Consider the following 19,520-nt stretch of genomic DNA (forward strand, 5'->3'; position numbering starts at 1 on the left):
GGAAGAGGAGATAGAGACAGAAAGAGACAAAGAGAGAAAGAGAGAGGGGGGTGGGGAGACAGACAGACACAGACACAGAGACACAGAGACAGAGACAGAGTACAGCATTCACTTTGGAATCTCTACACGATGTTTTAAAAAATAGAGAAATTTAACTCACCTATTAAATTTTATTTTAGCCCTGATATTTTCAGGAGTGGTATTAAAGTCTGCTTCTCAACAGGGAAGCATGATAATGGTTAAAGTACTTTATTTTATGACCTACATAGAAAGAACTCTAGTTTGAAGTGTCTTGAAATCTTTTTTTTATGCCAGTGTCTGTCAACCTCCTTGTTCTCCGTAAAGCAATAGAGGACTCCGCAGTTATTGTGACTGTTTTCTTTGATATTCATGAATATAATTTTTCTCCTTTGTTCTGCTTAGGGAGTCCTTACTCCTATGGAATGACATCCTCGGATGATTCTACTTGTCTTCTACTTTTTATACTACTTGATTAGTACGTAAGTCCTCAGGGTCTTCTAAGACACAAGTTCTCTCTCTGCTTGTGGCTAACTATTATGGATAGCAAACTACCCTACTCTATGATGTCCCCTGTTACTGGGTAGAGGTGCAAATGTGAAGCAAGATGCTGACACTACCTGAATATGTTTTATCATAAACTGTGCTCCCCTCTTGTTAACAATAACACTCTAATGTTCAGTGACTGTGTAAGTACATAATTAATCTCTCAAGCTGTGTTTCAAAGACTTGAAGCAGCATCCTTTACATATTCTAAGAACTAAAAATATCTTCTGGCTATGACCCAAGATTATTACTGCGAGGTTTGTTTTTTCTCTCATTTTCAATAACTCCTAGGGGAAAACTGGTTAATCACACTAGGCTAGAGAAAAGATGAGGAAAGGAAATAAAAGTTTGAGGTGAAACAAACTTATAAAACATGCAAACCATCTTTAGCCATTTAATATTTCCATTTCATGAGATATGGAGAAATAGCATCATTTTTATAGCATTCTTAGTTTCTTTTGTTTTCTTCTTTAGTTTTACTATATTAATTGGTTCTTGATTTTTTTACCATTTGATTTCTTATTTTTATTTTAGTTATATGTATTTATATGTTATTTATTATTTATAGTTTATGTTATATAGTCAAATATATTTAGATATATGTGATTTGGAATTGCATAAAATTAGCATAATTTCATCCTGCATACAAAAGTACAAATTTTTGCCTGAATTAGAAGAAACCAAGAGATCATTAATTGTGTTATACTTACTTCAGGTAACACTGCCTCTGCTGGTAGTTCAATACACAATAATGAATTTCTACAGACTATACAAGATAATTTACGCAAAATAGAACCTTTCTTTTTACCACTTATTCTCTTAAAGTTGTAGTTGACTACACTTGGAGGAAATACTGAAATTCTTGAATTGATTAAAATTCAGACAGATAATGAAAAATGAATTTGATTATTTACTGAGCATTCTCTGGCTTGTTTTCCATATTCTTTGGGACTGGAGAAAAATCCTGTGTTGATTATTTCTTTGAGGAATTTTGGTGCAAAGCCATCACTTAGAATACCATTTTCTTTTCATTCTGTCACTACCATAATTGAAGACTTCCATTCTATAAAAACTATCATTGAAGACTGGTAATAGTATTCCAACTGTATACAAATAAAATTTAAAATAAAAATCGGTGATGAGTATTTACAGAAAATATTAAAATTAATACAATTCACATAAGATACCACATAATTCTATCATATTTCTTTGTATATCTCTAGTATACCTTAGCATCCTGCCCACAGAAGATGATCTTCAAAATTTCAATTTACACATTATTTGTTGTTTTCCTAGTGACAAAGGAGATTATATCATACTACAGTTCTCTATAGTGTATTCACCTGAAAGTATATTGTTAAGTTTTACCTATACATTCTATATTTATAAAAGAACCTAACATACAGGTGTTGCTTAAATATGTTTTGGAGTAATGTAAGGTAAACTCAAGTATAAGAAACACATGACAGATTGAAAAGAGATACAGAGGAATCTTGGCCTTTTCACATTACTTGGTATCAAGTTTAAAGGGCTGGTGGTTTTCCAGGCATGACAAATGTATTTCAAAAAAGAACAGATGGAATGGCTCTGAAAAAAAATGAAATGTATTAAACTGATATATCATTCAATTATTCTACACTAGAAAATATTCTTAGGAAGGACTTTAGTATTTATCTTATTGCAGTCTACAAGTGGCATGTTCGTATTCAAGAAGCTTTTCACAATATTTGTCAGTGATCCAAAGCACCAGTTGGGTCATGTATACATTATTGCTAAGATATAGACATCTTGATTTAAAAAAAATATTCAAAGGATTCAATCAGAAGTGATGCTGTGTCTCAAGTTATAGAGTGGTAGACTTAAGTTGAAGAGCTCAGAGACAGCCCCCAGACTCAGAGTTCAAGTCTTATGTCCAACAACATCAAAAAAAAGGACTCACACCTCAAATTATGAGCAATCAACAGACATAGATCATTAATAAGTAGCTGGACCTTGTTATTTCCATTGGCCCATTATAATTAGTATTATAATTACTATTCTAATGAATATTTATTCTTTTTTGCTAATGTAAAAAAAACCCAAATCGAACTCAATACGTCACTTTTGCTACATCTCCAACCTCTGAATTTTTATCCTCTACAAACCAGTTACCTATTATCTCAGAGGAACACACACACACACACACACACACACACACACACACACACATGCGTGCGCACACACATTAATAATGTCCCGTGAAAAATAGAGCTAAACTGCTTCATTGACTCTCAAGAGAATCTTGAATATGGTAAAGACTTAAATATCAAAACAAAATGCATAAGTGCCAAAACCCTGGAGAGAAGGACAGTAAATAGATACTGGTGTTAATCTTGTCTCAGGAGAGGCTGCAAATTCTACCTCTGCTAACTGTGATAAACACCAAGTTGGAGTTAATAAGGATATAAGATAAATGCAGCTCTGACATATGCAGAGTACAGGGAAGATTGTAGCTCACACACATCATAAAGATGTAAATCATTGAAAGTGTTTTTTTTTTTGCCAGTCCTGGGCTTGAGCTCAGGGCCTGAGCACTGTCCTTGGACTTTCTCAAGGCTAGAGCTCTACCACTTGAGCCTCAGCACCACTTCCGGCATTTTTCTATGTATGTGGTACCGAGGAATCGAACCCGGGTCTTCATGCATGCTAGGCAAGCACTTTCACCACTAGGCCAAACTCCCGGCCCCAGAAAGTGTTTTTTTTTTAATCTAAAAGCAAACCTAACACCAGACTGAGCAAAATCATTATAAATGAATAGAGACTAGAAGCTACTAAAACTTAAGAGAAGAGCAAATCCTCTGATATCTCTTTAATGACTTCAAAATATGATTTCTAGACCAAATCTGATTTTACTATATTAATTTTCATATTGCATAGCATATTAGTTTAAACATAAGATTATAGGAAATAATATTTAAATGATCTACACATAAGGAGCTAGTAATAAAATAAAATATCATTATAGTACAGAGATGTATAAATTAGTTACATAGAACTATTAATAAAAGCCACATTTACAAAACTTTTATTTAGCATACATTTACTACTAAAATTACCCTGTACTAGTTTTGCTTTTGGTGATTTTTATCTAACTCAAAACATATTTACATCTATAATTCACACATGTAAGTATACATATGGCAGAAGGTAGCCCAAATCATAATTTGAAGTAAACTACTATTTTATAATGTGCATGATAGTTAACTTATAAATTCAGAAAATGTTTTATCACATATGTATGTGATAAAATCTCAAAAACAAATGCTTCATGCAGAAATTGAGCTTTCAGGTAGTTAAAAATCTATTAGAAATTATCATTCTCTAATGTGGCTAAATTGTATTATTATAATGTTACCCAGCTTGATTGCATAAAGAATAAAATATTGATAAAAGGATTATCTGAATATTCTTACCAGCAAACTATAGAAGATAAGCACAGGCCAGCTAAGAGCTTGGCATTCACTGATAAATTGGGTTGCTATAGCAAGCCTATAGTCACTGGTTTCTAAGCAACCCAAAGACTCCACAGATGGGAGATACTTAGGACTCCACTGATCTTTCATCATCTCTAAAGAAGAAACATAAACGATGCTACCAAACTTAATGGAGGATTTTCTTACTATGCAGAAGAGCAATGGCCTTGTACAGATATCCACTCCTTTTATTAAATGATGCTAATACTGGTACTGAGAAATCCTGTGAAAACTCACAATTCCAAGTGAATTAAGCTGGGTACAGAAAAGGGTCAGTATTTATGTTGTGCAAGCAGATATTTGTTGAATGAATAGGCAAGATGCAATATACAGTGTAACTATCCAGAGATGATTCTTCGCATAATGCTAGAATTAATAAACCTCTTTAAAATAAATAAAGTATACTTTAATATAACATTGCTATCTACATGTCATTTAAATATATAGGTATATGGTAATCTACAGTAAAATAGTAGTAGTTGCTTGATATCTTGTGCGGGAATATTTGATTAAATGCCATGATTATGATTACATAGTCTCTAGAATACTGAGTAAACATTAATCATTCAAGTCACAAGTAGAACTGCATATATCTTTGTACAAAACCCGAAGCTATAATTTTTTGAAGGTGTTGAGCATATTTTTCAGCACCCATTTTCCTTCACTGTATCTAATGAAGCAAACAACTCCATTTTGTGTGCTTCTTTTTAATTCCCTAGGCTATATTTTCCAATTTTTTACAATAATCATGATAAAGTTAAGGGATATTATTTGTTCCTACAGAAGATGTTATCATAATGCAAATGTCAAATAAAAGACCAGTAAAAAGAATTTTATATGATATATATAGTTCAATATATATGCACACATGTCTATGGTTCTATTACTTTATTGAAAACAATTGTTCTTATAATCTGTAGAAGTTGATCTAGTTTCAGTGAGTGCCTTCTATTAAAAAATGTTATTACCATGGAAAATACTTCAGAGACAATTTACAAATTGAAAACTGGAATTTACTTAATGACTTATGTTTAGTGTTAATTTACATACCTTATTGGTGGTTACATCAAAGTTCCCAGAGCACGGGTCAGCATTGTAGTATGGTAAAATTTTCTGACTCAAGATTTAAATTGCAAAAACCCTTTCTTAAACAAGCCACAGAAATCACCTGATGACCAGCACTGTGCCAGGAATGCCAGCAATGGAGATTGCCTCTGTGACCTCTATTTGTTAATGTTGTGGATCATAAACAGGAAAGGACAAATTTTCTCTGCAACATTGGTGAGATAAGCACCCTGCCTAGGAATCTTAATACCAGTGAGTCCATAATGGTAGAACAGGCCTGTCATTTAACATTCTTTCTAGGACATGCATATCCTTAAAAATAAAACTTTTCTATACTTAGATATTCCCCTTTTCATGGGTTTTCCCCTATTAATTTATCCCTTGATTGTTGCATGTACATCAGGATGTTGGGAAATTTAAGTAATTTCAATTTTTCAATGTTTTTTCTTCTTATCACAATAATATAAACGTTGCTGGCAGGACCACAGTAAAATCGTTCCACCTGACCATGATTTTTTTTTTGTTCTATCAAACACTTATTTCCAAGTAGAGACAGAATGAATGCCTGAATGCCTCCAAAACCTCACCTATTTTACTTTTTGAAAAAATTAAGAAATGCAAGTAAACCCTCAACTCTGCAAGAATAAAGCAAACTTTAGATAACAGAACTTTTAATATTAAGGCCATAGACTTGTCTGCTACATGTTTAGGTTAGATAACTTTCAGATAAGACACAGATATAATTACCAGTTTGATGTCTGATGAAAAAGCTGTTTGGAAAACCACAGAGCAGCACTAATGACTCCAGTTGTTTGCTCTAAATGCTAGGTCAAATCGCTGCTCTGTACCCACAGCTCCACCTCCAAGTGTTCTAGAATGGTCATGGAATTTTGAATGACAGTCCAATGTGGCAATGAACTGCTAAACCTCAACTCGTTTGCTAACCTGTCCAGTTTGAAAATAAGCTGCTCTTTACCCTACTTCTTTCCCGAAAGAAAGAAAGAAAGAAAGAAAGAAAGAAAGAAAGAAAGAAAGAAAGAAAGAAAGAAAGAAAGAAAGAAAGAAAGAAAGAAAAACAATTACTCTGTGACATTTAAAAGAACACAGCAGCATCTCTCTCTGGGGACATCCCTGCTTGCTTTTTCATCACAATTCCCTTGGCTGTTTTCATTCTATGCCTGAATTCTAGTCTCATTAATGCATTTTTCTTTCTGATGAGAAATGATACATGATGACACTGATGGATATTATGGTTTGGGAAAAGCCAAAGATGAAAACATTAAAAACTGTCCTGTTGGCTAGCAATAATAGTCTTACTATTATAGTGCCATGTATCTTACATCTAATAAACACATAAAACAAAGGAAATATACTCTAGAAAAATAAGGTCACTGAAGATGCTAAAGGAGGATTTCCTTTCCAAATATTTTAAGGCAATATCTCTCCAGGGTGAATATCAATAGTATGCATTCTCACATTTTCAAACAATATATTAAGTGTATATTTGTCCTGCAGTTACTCTATGCACAACACTGCCACAAAAAAGAAGAAAACGATTAGTAGTGCAACATTTTTTATAATGTTCCTGTTACCTCAACAAAAACTATGTTTTTGTATAAAAGGTAGGTGCTTTAAAATAATTTCTTGAAAGGCAATGATCCTAGTCTGGAAAATTTCTTCATTTTAAAGCTATTTATCTAAGCATTTAACAAAAGACTACAATGAAGTTATCTTTATCTCCTCTAGAGATTGTCACAATGAGGATGAATCTTTCAAATGTCATAAAATTCACAATTTCAAAGCAGTGTGAATTGGGCAGAAATACTTTCATAAAAAAGAAACAAAAATACCAAGTGCATTTTTCCAAAGCCAAGTTTAGAGATGGTTTTTTGTCCACCTCTAGGGTTTACAGTAGTTCCAGAATGGGTTAACTGCAGTTAGCAAATGAAGTACATATCTCAGATGTACTGGCATTTATTGGAGCTATTTATACAAATAAACCAACCCACAGTTGTATCTTTTGAAATTGTCTTTGTTTAGAAAGAGTTTGGAGGTGCTTCTTTCCTAGAGACACAGTGTACACACAGATGAAAATCCCAATAAAGCTTCCTGAAGAGAAGACCACAATGCTTCTTGACTCAGAGGGAAGTCACAGATATAAATAATACTGATTTATAAACCAAGGCCTTTTCTTACCCACTTCAGTTTGTTATGCAATTTCTTCTCTGTATGCAATACATTTCATATTTATTAGCACATCTCAGGAATTAGCTAACTCTGATTATTTTCACAAAAGTGGCTTTAGAACCCCAAGAAGTTAGAAGCACTTGATCCTAATTATCCTAATGATTATATTAAAAACCTCAAGCAAAATATTGCTTACTTGTTCTCACTATGATTATGTTCCCTGCACTCTTAAACTTCTTTTACACTGGATTCTATCCTGATATAAGGAACCATTATAATATTTTTTTGGTGCCAGTCCTGGGCTTGAGCTCAGGGCCCAAGCACTGTCCTTGGACTTTTTTCAAAGCTAGAGCTCTACCACTTGAGCCTCAGCACCACTTCTGGCTTTTTTCTATGTTATATGTAATACCGAGGAATCGAACCCAGGTCTTTGTGCATGCTAGGCAAGCACTCTATCACTAGGCCAAACTCCTGGCCCCCCATTGTAATATTTTTTAACGTTTGTCATTACTATATTCATTTTTTTGCCAGTCCTTGGCTTGGGCTCAGGGCCTGACCACTGTCCCTGGATTTTCTCAAGGCTAGAGCTCTACCACTTGAGCCACAGCACCACTTCCATCTTTTTTTTCTGTGTATTTGGTACTGAGGAATCGAATTCGGGTCTTCCTGCATACTAGGCAAGCACTCTACCACTAGGCCAAACTCCCGGCCATCATTATTATATTCTTCAGTGATGCTACTCAACTTAATAGTAGCTTTCTGGTTAAGTTTAGTGACGTATACCTTGTGATTTGTATACAGAATATTAGTTGTCCTATATTACACACATGAAGCTAAAATTTAAAAAACTTTCAGGTTGCACTTTTGATTGATCTAAATTGAATTTCATTTAAAATTTTTATTTTTAATTTCAGTGATTGAATAGGATAAAACTTCCATATTTGGTTCCTATATCCTGTTTCTTCCTCCTATGTGAGACGACTTACTAAATTCTAGGAATCATATCTTGTCATTCTGGCTAAATTGGAAAGTAGAGACAGAGAAGATCATGGCTTAAAGCCAACCCAGGCAGAAAAATTTACAAGACCCTTTTTAATCAATAGCTGGGTACAGCTGCTTCCATTTGTCATCCTAAGTATGTGGAAGGATGAGATCAGGAAGACCATGTTGGTTGGCCAGCCTCAGCAGAAAAAGTCATAAGAATAGTTATCCCAGAGGGAAGTGAGAAGTTGTGGTAAGCAACAATGTAAGCCAAAAATAGAATTGTGGTTCAGGCATCCTCGAGGAGGAGGAGGAGGAGGAGGAGGAGGAGGAGGAGGAGGAGGAGGAGGAGGAGGAGGAGGAGGAGGAAAGAAAGAAAGAAAGAAAGAAAAAGAAGAAGAAGAAGAGGAGGAGGAGGAGGAGGAGCAGGAGGAGGAGGAGGAGGAGGAAAGAAAGAAAAAGAAGAAGAAGAGGAGGAAGAGGAGGAGGAAGAGCAGGAGGAGGAGGACTAGGAGGAGGAAAGAAAGAAAGAAAGAAAGAAAGAAAGAAAGAAAGAAAGAAAGAAAGAAAGAAAGAAAGAGAAGAAGAAGAAGAGGAGGAGGAAGAGGAGGAGGAGGAGGAGGAGGAGGAGGAGGAGGAAGAGGAGGATAGGAAAGCGACCAGTAATTGTTTACATCTTCCCCTAGGTCAGATGTCTTGATGAATATGAATCCAGAAAAAAATAGAAATCAAATATTCTCAGCCACAGTTTTATAGAGGAAATAACTAACTTAAGAAAAAGTTTCATAAATGCAAACATTTCCAAATTAGCATAAAACACTTAACTTTTAATTTATGCAACTAGCTGACAATGTTTAAAATTAAACTTTTAGTTTAAGAATACTTGGTAAAGTGTAAGTGAACCTCTTCTTGCTCATATTTAAGTCCTTTTTTTTTGTCAGAATAAACCTCTCAACAAAGATAATTTTCTATGCTACGATAATGTTTTAGAACTTTTTTTATGCGGATTTCCTAAAATAGCTAATTTAAACACACAATCTTTTCATTATTATATGTAAATCTAGCTTGTTGATAAGTAATTCTGGGTTCCAAGAATTTAAAAGATATGTCTAGGTTCTTTTAGTACATATATCCAATTCTGACTACTGAAGAGACAGAGATCTGAGTGTCATGGTTTGAAACCAGCCTAAGCGGGAAAATCCATGAGATTCTGAACTTCAGTTAACCAGCAAAAACCTGGAAGTAGATTTATGGCTCCAGCGATGGAATACTAGCCTTAAATAAAGAAGCCAAGCAAAAGTGCACAGCCTTGAGTTCAAGCTGCAGTAACAATACACAAACACATACGTATAAACACACAAATATACAGAAAATAAAATAGATCTATATCTAATGCCAACCAGGTCAGGCAAGCATATAGGAAAATCATTACCAAATAGTACAAAGCTGAAGATTTATAGAACTGTGTGGAAAGTGAGGAAATTTCCAATGGGGAAACTCTGGAAAGATAAATGGCAAGCTCCACAGAGAAAATGACTTGCCAGCTCTTTTCTCACATATGAGTCAGAGATAAACTACTAGGCCTTATTGGCCAGTGCAGAGGAGGAAGAAAGGCAGAGGTCATTTCCCCATCCCTAGAAAAATGTAGCAATCTCTACTCCAAGTCAAAATCTGTTAGGGGGAAAATCTAAAATGTATTTGTAGTAACCTTAAAATAAGTTAGTCATTTAAAGTCACTCAAACTTCTAATTCAAACACTATTAGAAAAAAATACAGTTTGACTTTAGAATTTAATTGACTTGAAATCAATTCATCTTTAAATATGCTAGATGTATAAATCTTACTAGCAGAAATACGCATATGTAGAAAATAAGATTTTTCTTTCAAAAATTATAATTATTGCTGAGTAGAGAAAAATGGATTGCATATTTATTAAAGAATTTATTTATTAACATTGATGCTTACATCATATTTCAAATGTCATGTTTAATAAACAAGTATTCAAGAAGGGAATCTCTATATACAATCACTGGATTTTAGATTATAATTAAAATTAAATAGCTGAAGGTGTTATGTCATAGATACATATTAATATATATATAATACATTATGTCTATAGAGTATATAGCCCATCATAGAAACAGATTGCTTTTTATAAGCATTTTGATTGCTATTTGGTAGCTTTTGATCTAAAGAAAAATCCACTTAAATTTAGAAATGAAGGTAAGTAAGTTTGGCTTTTTACAGAAACACCAAATGGAGCTTAAAGGATTTTAAAGATCTATATATAATTTTGGAAGCACTGTAATGCTTTTTCAACCTAAAATTATATAGGCTAAATATGAAGAGTTGAAAGATTATGGCAGTTTCAGATTTCTCTACTTTGTTAATTAAATATAACAAAGTTCAAAAATATCTATATTTCTATGTCTCTTACTATAAATGACAGCATATCATTTTACTATGAATGTTAGGAGTGGAAAAAAAAAACAGATAATTCTATTCAGGCCAAAGGAAACAAGAAACCTGGATATGTAAATAATTATTCATGGTAAGTTAAAGGTAGGAGATTTGCTCTGACTTAAAGAAATTAAATATGAATAAGGGAAAATTTGCATTTGCAAGTACAATTGGAAAAGTATTTTTAAATAAAGGTCTGTTTTTTCTTCTTCCTCCCCCTCCCCCTCCCCCCTCCCCCCCCTCCTCCTCCTCGTCGTCGTCCTCCTCCTCCTCCTCCTCCTCTTCCTCTTCTTCTTCTTCTTCTTCTTCTTCTTCTTCTTCTTCTTCTTCTTCTTCTTCTTCTTCTTCTTCTTCTCCTCCTCCTCCTCCTCCTCCTCCTCCTCCTCCTCCTCCTCCTCCTCCTCCTCCTCCTCCTCTTGTGCACACCAAACTATTTCTAACATGGGGAGATTGCCTATAGTATCTCATGTCATGGGTTAATTTTTGAAAAGTACTGACAACCCTTTTTAATATTTATTCTTTTCCCTTTAAAAGTGGTATGAGCATTTGGAGGTCACTATTTTAAAATCTAGTCTGTAGTTCTCACACAAAGAGCTTTCCTATTTTAAAGCTCTTCTGACCTTCCCAGAACCAAAGATCAGTTTGAGGACAGCTTCCTTCATCCACGTGTAACTCACTCCCTGGCCTATGTCCCAGTTTTTCCTGGAGTCTCTCCTTCTGTTGCTCAATTGGATTGGGTAATAAGAACCAAAATCTTGCTCAATGCATCAAATAACTGTTTCAAAGTCATGTCAGCCCAAGACACGAACTGGATGCCATTTCCCACTAATTGAAGTTCTGTTTAAGCAAATGGAGAAAGGTGCAGTTGTAAGAGTAATCTCCTAACATAAGACAACTGGGGAAATGCATATTTACACCAAATTACAAATTTCACCTTAGTGGTATCTTACAGCATTTCCTCTTTGGAACCTCATTTATGATTAATGGGTATTTAAAGTGTCAGTGCACTTATCTCCACACTCCAAATTTGAAGTAGATAGCAAAGTCTTGACTTTTCAAATAATCATAAATGATTTTCCAGATGTTCTTTTTTCATATATTTTTATTGTAATTAATAGAAGGGTTACATTATATTCACCAGACAGAAGGTGAATTACTTCACGTACATTGATACCCTTTCTCATGTCTTGGTCCCCACTTCCCTTCCCCCACTCCCACCCTTCATCTTGTTTTCCCCCTTCCCTATCTGATTTCAAATAACCCAATAAGCTTATATAAAATATGTCAGATAACAAGGAAAATACTGTAACAATATTAGATAACCGAGGAACAGCAAAAGAGGTAAGAGATAACATAATACATTAAGGACAACAATCACTCATTATATGGCTTTTGTTTCTATATCCTAGAGGTCCTTTGATTTAGTGTCATTCTATATGGCCTTATGTATCTAGGTTTTGTTCTATTGTAAATCTCTGCTCGGAGAGCCTAAGGTTTCTACTGATTATGCAAATGAGGGAAACTATTGAGACTATGTTTCTTTGAGTCTGGGTTACTTCACTTAATATGATCTCTACAGATAGCCAATGATACTCAAGGGTTTGGTTTCATGGCTGACCTGGTGTATTTTTTAGATTTGTTGTGAGAAACACTTCTGATCTAACAGCCTCTCATTGACCTGTTGAGTGATAGGGAAGAAAGAACATGCTATTGGGAGAGTTTTACCTATCTTTCAAATGTTGATTAAACAAAGATTGCAGCATGAGAACAGTTTTGTGGCCCCACCAAAAGTATTTCTTCAACTTCTGGATTTATATCACTTAGACCAAAAAGAGACTGAAGAGAATGGTAGCTAACAAAGCTCTGTGCTTCAGTACTTCATCTTATATTACACTATAGGAAACAAACATGTGGCAAACTTTCAGCTGGAAAAGAGAATGTGGAGATTGAAGTCCTAAGAGTATGTGCACAAACTTTTATATCCTTAATCTTCTAGAGAAGATTAGTTGAATTTAAGTAGAAGGAAGTGAAATTCTAAGCAAATAAAATGAAAGAATTATATAAAACACTTAGGTGATCACATTAGTATTGCAGAAGTATTGTATGAAAAGGAACAGATTAGTCTCCCAAGCCCAGACATGAAATTTCATGTCTATAGATAGAAGGGAACATATTAAGATCCTGTAATGGGACACTTAAATGCTTAAAGCCAGCAGGCACAAAGTACTAAACAAGAGGTTGATAAGGTTATTCTAGTGTTTAAATCATGACCAAGATTTCTGGTGAGCATGGCAGAACCCAGGAGTATTCACTCAAAATCATATTAAGATGAAATTAACAGAATTTACAAAAATGAATACACTTTTGGCTCAAAGATTCAGATAATACAGATCAGAAACAAGTTAATTTTAGAAAGCAGATGGAAAACAGGTTATAAATATTTTAGCCTCGAACATGAAGCCTTGTACAAGACCTAAAAAAGGATCTGGTTTAAAATCTTAATTATGATTATGGAGCCATGGAAATCAAAGTTTAACTTGATTTTTATCTTAAAGAAAAGATCTAAGCTCTAGACTTCCTTCTACCAGCACATTTAGTCCTTCCAAGTCTCCTCTATATACTATCTAAAGTTTGAGCATTTGATTTTGGAGGCACTGAGTTTCAAGACAAAGATTGAAAATAATAAGAGCTTCAGCTAGGTGCATGAAGAAATATTTGTTGAAACAAATTCAACTGTATGTATTATATGCTTCTCCATTTCATTTCCAGAATTCTAACCAGAAAGTAATTATAGAACCTATTTGTGGTCAAAGATAGAGGGTAAGAGAAAACTTTGATTCATAGCATTTTTCAATAGAAGTAAATGGTGAAACAGAGTGATGACCTAGACATGGCTCCCTTCACAGAAGCACAACCCAGTAGGAAGAAAATGTATGCCTTGTATGTAAACATTCTTGAATGTTTAAAATTATTTAAGAAATGAAAATAAATAATGGTATAATATTAGCCAACCTCATTTTTTGTTTTGTTTTGTTTTTTGCCAGTACTGGACTTGAGCTCAGGGCCTGAGCACTGTCCTTGGATTTTCTCAAGGCTAGAGCTCTACCACTTGAGCCTCAGCACAATTTCTGCTTTTTTTCTATGTTTGTGGTACCAAGAAATTGAACCCAGGTCTTTGTGCATGCTAGGCAAGCACTCTACCACTAGGCCAAACTCCTGGCCAGTATAGTTTTAAAATATGGTGAATATAAAAAATAATTTGCAATTTTGATAAAAGTTTTGGAAATATGGCATTCTGTTCCTCTACTGCATATGACTAGCTGCATTCTAAATTTGGCTGCCTACTCTATTGATGATACAATGTATTTTTACACTTGTATAAATCTGCATGTACTGTCTACAATTTTAAATGTAAAAGAAAAACCATCAGTCATTTCAAGACTTGTTTAAAACTCAAACAAGCAATTAGTAAATGGAGTAGAAAAACAGTATTTTGAAAGCTAATATATAAACTATTATTTCCATTGCATGTAGTAACCCACACTGATAATTAATGAGGAGTGTAAGGCAGGGGTGAGGGGGTAGGGGTGAGATCACAAGTCCACCTTGAGCTCATAAATCTGAGCATATGCTTTGGTAGACAAATGAAGTGAGGAATGGTGAGAAATTGAATGTGTAATATTCAATTCATATATGTGAAGATGGAATTAGGAAGCTGGAATGCATGGGTAGGACTGGGAGAGAGGGAGAAGCATGGTGGAAGAGGTGGCACTAATCACAATACTCTGTACTCCTTGACTGAAGCATTGAATTGAAACCCCTTTGTACAACTACTTTAAATAATGAAAAGGAAACTAATATTTTTATGATTAATGACTTCAAATTATAATACAATTATCATCCCAATAGAAAACCATGATGCCATAATAACCAAAGTGAAAAGGTGACAATACAAAAAATTAAACAATGACTGTAGAAATGATCTAGAAGTGAGTTGTAATATTACAGTAGTAACAGAGGGGTAGAGCAACTTATACATATATATATGTATACGTTTATATATAGAGAGAAAGAGAGTGTCTATAGCATATGTGTGTGTATGTGTGTGTATGTGTGTGTGTGTTTAAAGAGAGAGAAACAAAGGGATTTTCATAGAAAAGGAAAAGAATTACAATGAAGAAATAAGGGTACAATGTATAAAATTTTCTAGAAATAAGAGATATAAGTTGCTAGAGTACAAAAAGATATGTATTACTCAAAGAATTAAAGGCCATACACCATAGTTTAATTGGCATCCTCAGAACATTGTAGGAGCTAACAAATAAGCAGAAGTAAGCCATGTTGTAATCCCAGCAGTCAGGAAGCTGCATAGCAAGAGTAGGTGTGGTTAGAAAAAAATCAAAATGAACCAAGGAAGGAGGGAAAGGGGAAATGTAGGAAAGAAGGAAGGAATAAATGTAGGAAAGAAGAAAGGAATGTAAAAAGGAAGAAAGGAAGGAAGAAATGTAGGAAAGAAGAAAGGATATGAAAAGAAAGGAAGGAAGGAAGGAAGGAAGGAAGGAAGGAAGAAAGGAAGGAAGGAAGGAAGGAAGGAAGGAAGGAAGGAAGGAAGGAAGGAAGGAAGGAAAATAATAGTAGGAAAAGGGAGTGGAGGAGAAGAGAGGGAAGAGATCACAAAAGAGGAAAGGGTGGAGGGGAAGAGAGTAGAGGAAAGGAAAAGGCTAGAGAGGGAAAAGAGAGAAGAAGGAAAGAGAGGGGAAAAAAGAAAATTGAAGAAAAAAAAGCAAAATAAGTAAAATCACAAAAGACTGGTGGACTGAAGATTAATGTCATATACCAAGAAATGTTTCATATGCTTTCAAAGCATTGCCAAGAATTTACAAGTGAAACAAGAATTACAAAATGGCTGAGGTAATACGTCGTTTTCTAATAAGCCACTCAAAAACTGGAAATGGTGCTGTGGCTCAAATGATAGGGCACTAGTTTTGAGCAGAGATCAAACACCTAAGCCCTGAGATCAAGCCCCTAAGAAATGCACCTAAAACTCATAACATCTAAGTACCACAAGAACTATCAAGACACAGGCCCTAATGAAAGCTTGTAAAAATGGCAGGAACTAATATATATGTCTCAATCCTGACTCTCAATATCAATGGACTTAACTCTCCAATTAAATGACATAGACTATCTAGTTGGATCAAAAAGCAAGATCCATCGTTCTGCTGTCTTCAAGAGACACATCTTACCCAAAGAAATAAACATTTTTTGAAAGTGAGAGGTTGTGTGGTTGTGTGGTTGGTGAAGATCTCCAATTGTCCAAAAACAAGGTCAGACTAAATCCACTAGCACAACGATGTTCATTGCAGCACTATTTACCATAGCAAAGATATGGAACCAACCCAGATGCCCCTCAGTAGATGATTGGATGAACAATGGTATTTATACACAAGGGTATTCTATGATACCATCAGAAAGAGCCACATTGCCCCATTTGTAAGGAAATGGATAGACTTGGAAAAAAGTTTATCAAGCTAAAGGCCCCCATAAACAGGCTGGAATTGCCATCCTCATATCAGATAAAATAGACTTCAAACTAAAATTAGTGAGAAAAGACAAAGAAGGTTACTACATACTATTAAAGGGATCTTTCCTTCAGGAGGACATAACCATCCTAAATATCTATACACCTAATCCAGGAGCTCCGAACTTCATCAAGCAAACTTTACTTTCACTGTTGTAGCCTCTTTGTAAATATTATGTTCAAAATTCCTTGATAGCATCTGTCTAAATCTCATTCCAAATAATTAATTTTCTGAAATAACACAACTCATGGTAAATCTTTTCTATACACTAGAAAATTAAGTTTCCTTAATCACAAAATGAAGTGAAAAATAACCACACAGCATACTTGAAAAACAATAAGTTCAAAAGGAATCATTGAAAGATAGTAAATAAATAGGAACCAAGTTTATGTCACCTATGTCTGAAGTTGGAAAAATAGTAAAGTTCTGAGAAGTTACATAATGTATTAAAAGAAACAAAAGAAGTTTAAAGCAGAGATAGCACTTGAACTCAAAAACAACTCATTTCACAGACCCTGTAACTTTTAAATTTGAGAATAGCCACTCAGTATATACTCTGTCCCCAAGAGTTTTTTTTTAAATAATTGTTTTATTTATAATCAGCAGCTTAATTATCTTGAGGACAATCTCGTAAACACAAACACCTTTGATTGTACAGTCTCTTTAACAGAAGATCATGAATTCTGTGACAGATCATGCTAAGAAGCTAACTCTGAGGAGGGGAAAAAGATATTCCTATGCTGTAAATTTAAGAAAATAGGCATTTTTAGAAAAATGATAAAAATATTAAGGAAAAAAGCCTTTTATTAGAAAACACAAATCACCAACTCATGTGAAATAACTTCTCAACTCATAAATGGAGTAGAAACAAGTATTAGTTTTAAAAACATTTGACACGCTTGACTTTCAACTAGCTTTTCTCAGGAAACAGATGCAAACCCAAGTACTGATCTGACTGAATGGTCAACAGTGATCAAGTGAATCACGTAAATCCCTTCAACACTTTTGTTTGGATTGTCATTTGACTCTGGCTTCAATAACAAAAACTGTTTTCAAGAATTTAGTTTGTCTGAATCCATCTATTTTTTTCCCCCTGTGTCGGTACTGGAGCTTAAACTTAGGACATGGGCACTGTCGTTGGCTTTTTCAATTAAGGCTGGTCCTCTAACACTTGAGCCATATTCCACTCTTGGCTTTTTGTTGGTTAACTAGACATATGAATCTCATGGATTTTCCCACCTCGAATGGCTTTCAAGCACAATCCTTAGATCTCAGCCTTCTGAGTAGCTATTATTCCAGGTCTCAGCCACTAGTGCCAAGTTTCCATTTTAATTTTATAACTTCATTACTTTATTTTACTCACCATAGAAAAATACAATTAGAAATAAAAGAAAAAATATCCAGTACATGGTCTCCAAATATAATGAAAAATTATATATTTTCCATTCAAGGTTTTGTACATTGATACAGCATTTGAAGATAAAACTAGTACTATAAAATTTTTGTTAATTTCCTTAGGACATTATTATGTGAAAATATGATCTTAAGTTGTTTCATAATGTAATTATAACTAAACCTCAACTTACCTAAAACAGATGGACATTGAGATTGTTTTAAGTATCTGCTATTAGAAGCAACACTATTTAACGTCCTTCTTTATACAAAGTTTTTTGCATGTGTCTGATAATTTTCAAAAATAAGTTTGCAGAAATACCCAACAAAGTGCTTATGTACTGTAAAGCACCTGATGCATTTTGATAAACTGACCTATTCTAAGACTGAACCAACTCACAATCATATGGAAACAAGCAGCCCACACCCTATTTTCTTTCTCAGATTCCCCAGCAACAAAGAACACTGGATATTGTCTCCAACTCTTGTGCTGGAAAGGGCATGTCTTTTCCTGGGACTTCAAGTTAAGAAAATTCTCAAAATGACTAGCAGTAGAAAGCCTTTTTATCTGGGGGCAGTCATGTTTTCTTTTAATGTCTTGGTATAAAACAGAAAACTGGGCCATGTTCTTCAGGTTATGCAGCTTTTCTGACCATTCCATGGACCCTATCTGAGGTATGGTAGTAAGCAGCAAACTTTTAGCTTTATTGGCATTTTCTTTCAGGATCTTTAAAACACGGTCTACTGAAACTGCTTCTTCATGTTCCTTCCAGCAATCATAATCTGTTGCCATGGCGATGCTTGCATAGCAAATCCCAGCCTCCTTAGCAAGCACCACCTCTGGAACAGTGGTCATATGGATGACATCTGCCCCCCAGGTGCAGAACATGAAGCTTTCTGCTGGAGAGCTAAAACGAGGCCCCTCGATTGTGATCATTGTCCCCTTTGGGTGGCATCGAAGTCCTAGCTTCTTAGCAGTCTCTATAAGGACCTCTCTTGATTTGGGGCAAAATGGCTCAGCCATTGGAATATGACACACTCCTCTTGCACAGGAATGACTCCCATCATAGAAGGTCTGAGGTCTTATCAAGGTCCTGTCGATGAACTGATCAATAATGACGATATCACCAGGCTGAATCTCCTCTCTCAAAGAGCCACAAGCAGTGGTCACTATGATATGAGTGCAGCCTTCCTCCTTCAAAGCCCAGATGTTTGCCTGGTAGTTGACTTTTGAAGGCATGATGGTGTGCTGCCTTCCATGTCTTGCAAGAAGGACACAATCAACATTTTTAATCTTCCCCAAAATCAAGGCATCAGATGGCTTGCCAAATGGAGTATCCACATATTTCTCAGTTCTTCCTTCTAAAATTTCTGGGTCATCTAGGCCTGTTCCACCAATTATTCCAATCTTCACGGGCGCAGCGGCGGTGGCGCCTGAGGCCATGGTCTGCTGCGGGGCGGCGGCTGCGGGGCGCAGAGCCAGGCCGGATCCAGGAGGATGAGGAGTCCTGAGCCAGCCCTGACTCCGCCTCAGTCCCCAAGAGTTTTGATGAAACAGTCCCACGAAAAACATTTTTAGATATTATAAAGAGAAAATGACAATGTGAATCTTTAGGTTAGAAAGGAGGGAGGGTATTAAGAAACCATTCTGTCACTCACTACCTGAGCATGACACTGTACACACAAATAAATAAAACACAACCTTAAAATAATGGTACTTTTGTTGAGAAGATATAGATGATAAAATAACTAGAGTTTGTGTGAATGGATGATGGAT

At 35.0% G+C, this 19,520-nt stretch overlaps 1 protein-coding gene and 1 pseudogene across 1 annotated transcript in view; both read right to left on the bottom strand.

Moving 5' to 3' along the window:
- The window catches only part of Cd36 (CD36 molecule (CD36 blood group)), a 53,486-nt gene extending 47,582 nt beyond the window's left edge, over positions 1-5,904 (bottom strand). The window contains exon 1 of the mRNA XM_090332904.1: positions 5,889-5,904. The gene's annotated coding sequence lies outside the window, so the exon portion shown is untranslated. The remainder of the gene's footprint in view (positions 1-5,888) is intronic.
- Positions 5,905-18,077: 12,173 nt separating this feature from the next.
- Positions 18,078-19,234, bottom strand: LOC150063218 (S-methyl-5'-thioadenosine phosphorylase pseudogene; annotated as a pseudogene).
- Between the last annotated feature and the right edge of the window lie 286 nt (positions 19,235-19,520).

Source organism: Megascapheus bottae, chromosome 5 (genome assembly GCF_031878675.1).
Source record: "Megascapheus bottae isolate mThoBot1 chromosome 5, mThoBot2.hap1, whole genome shotgun sequence".
NCBI lineage: Eukaryota > Metazoa > Chordata > Mammalia > Rodentia > Geomyidae > Megascapheus > Megascapheus bottae.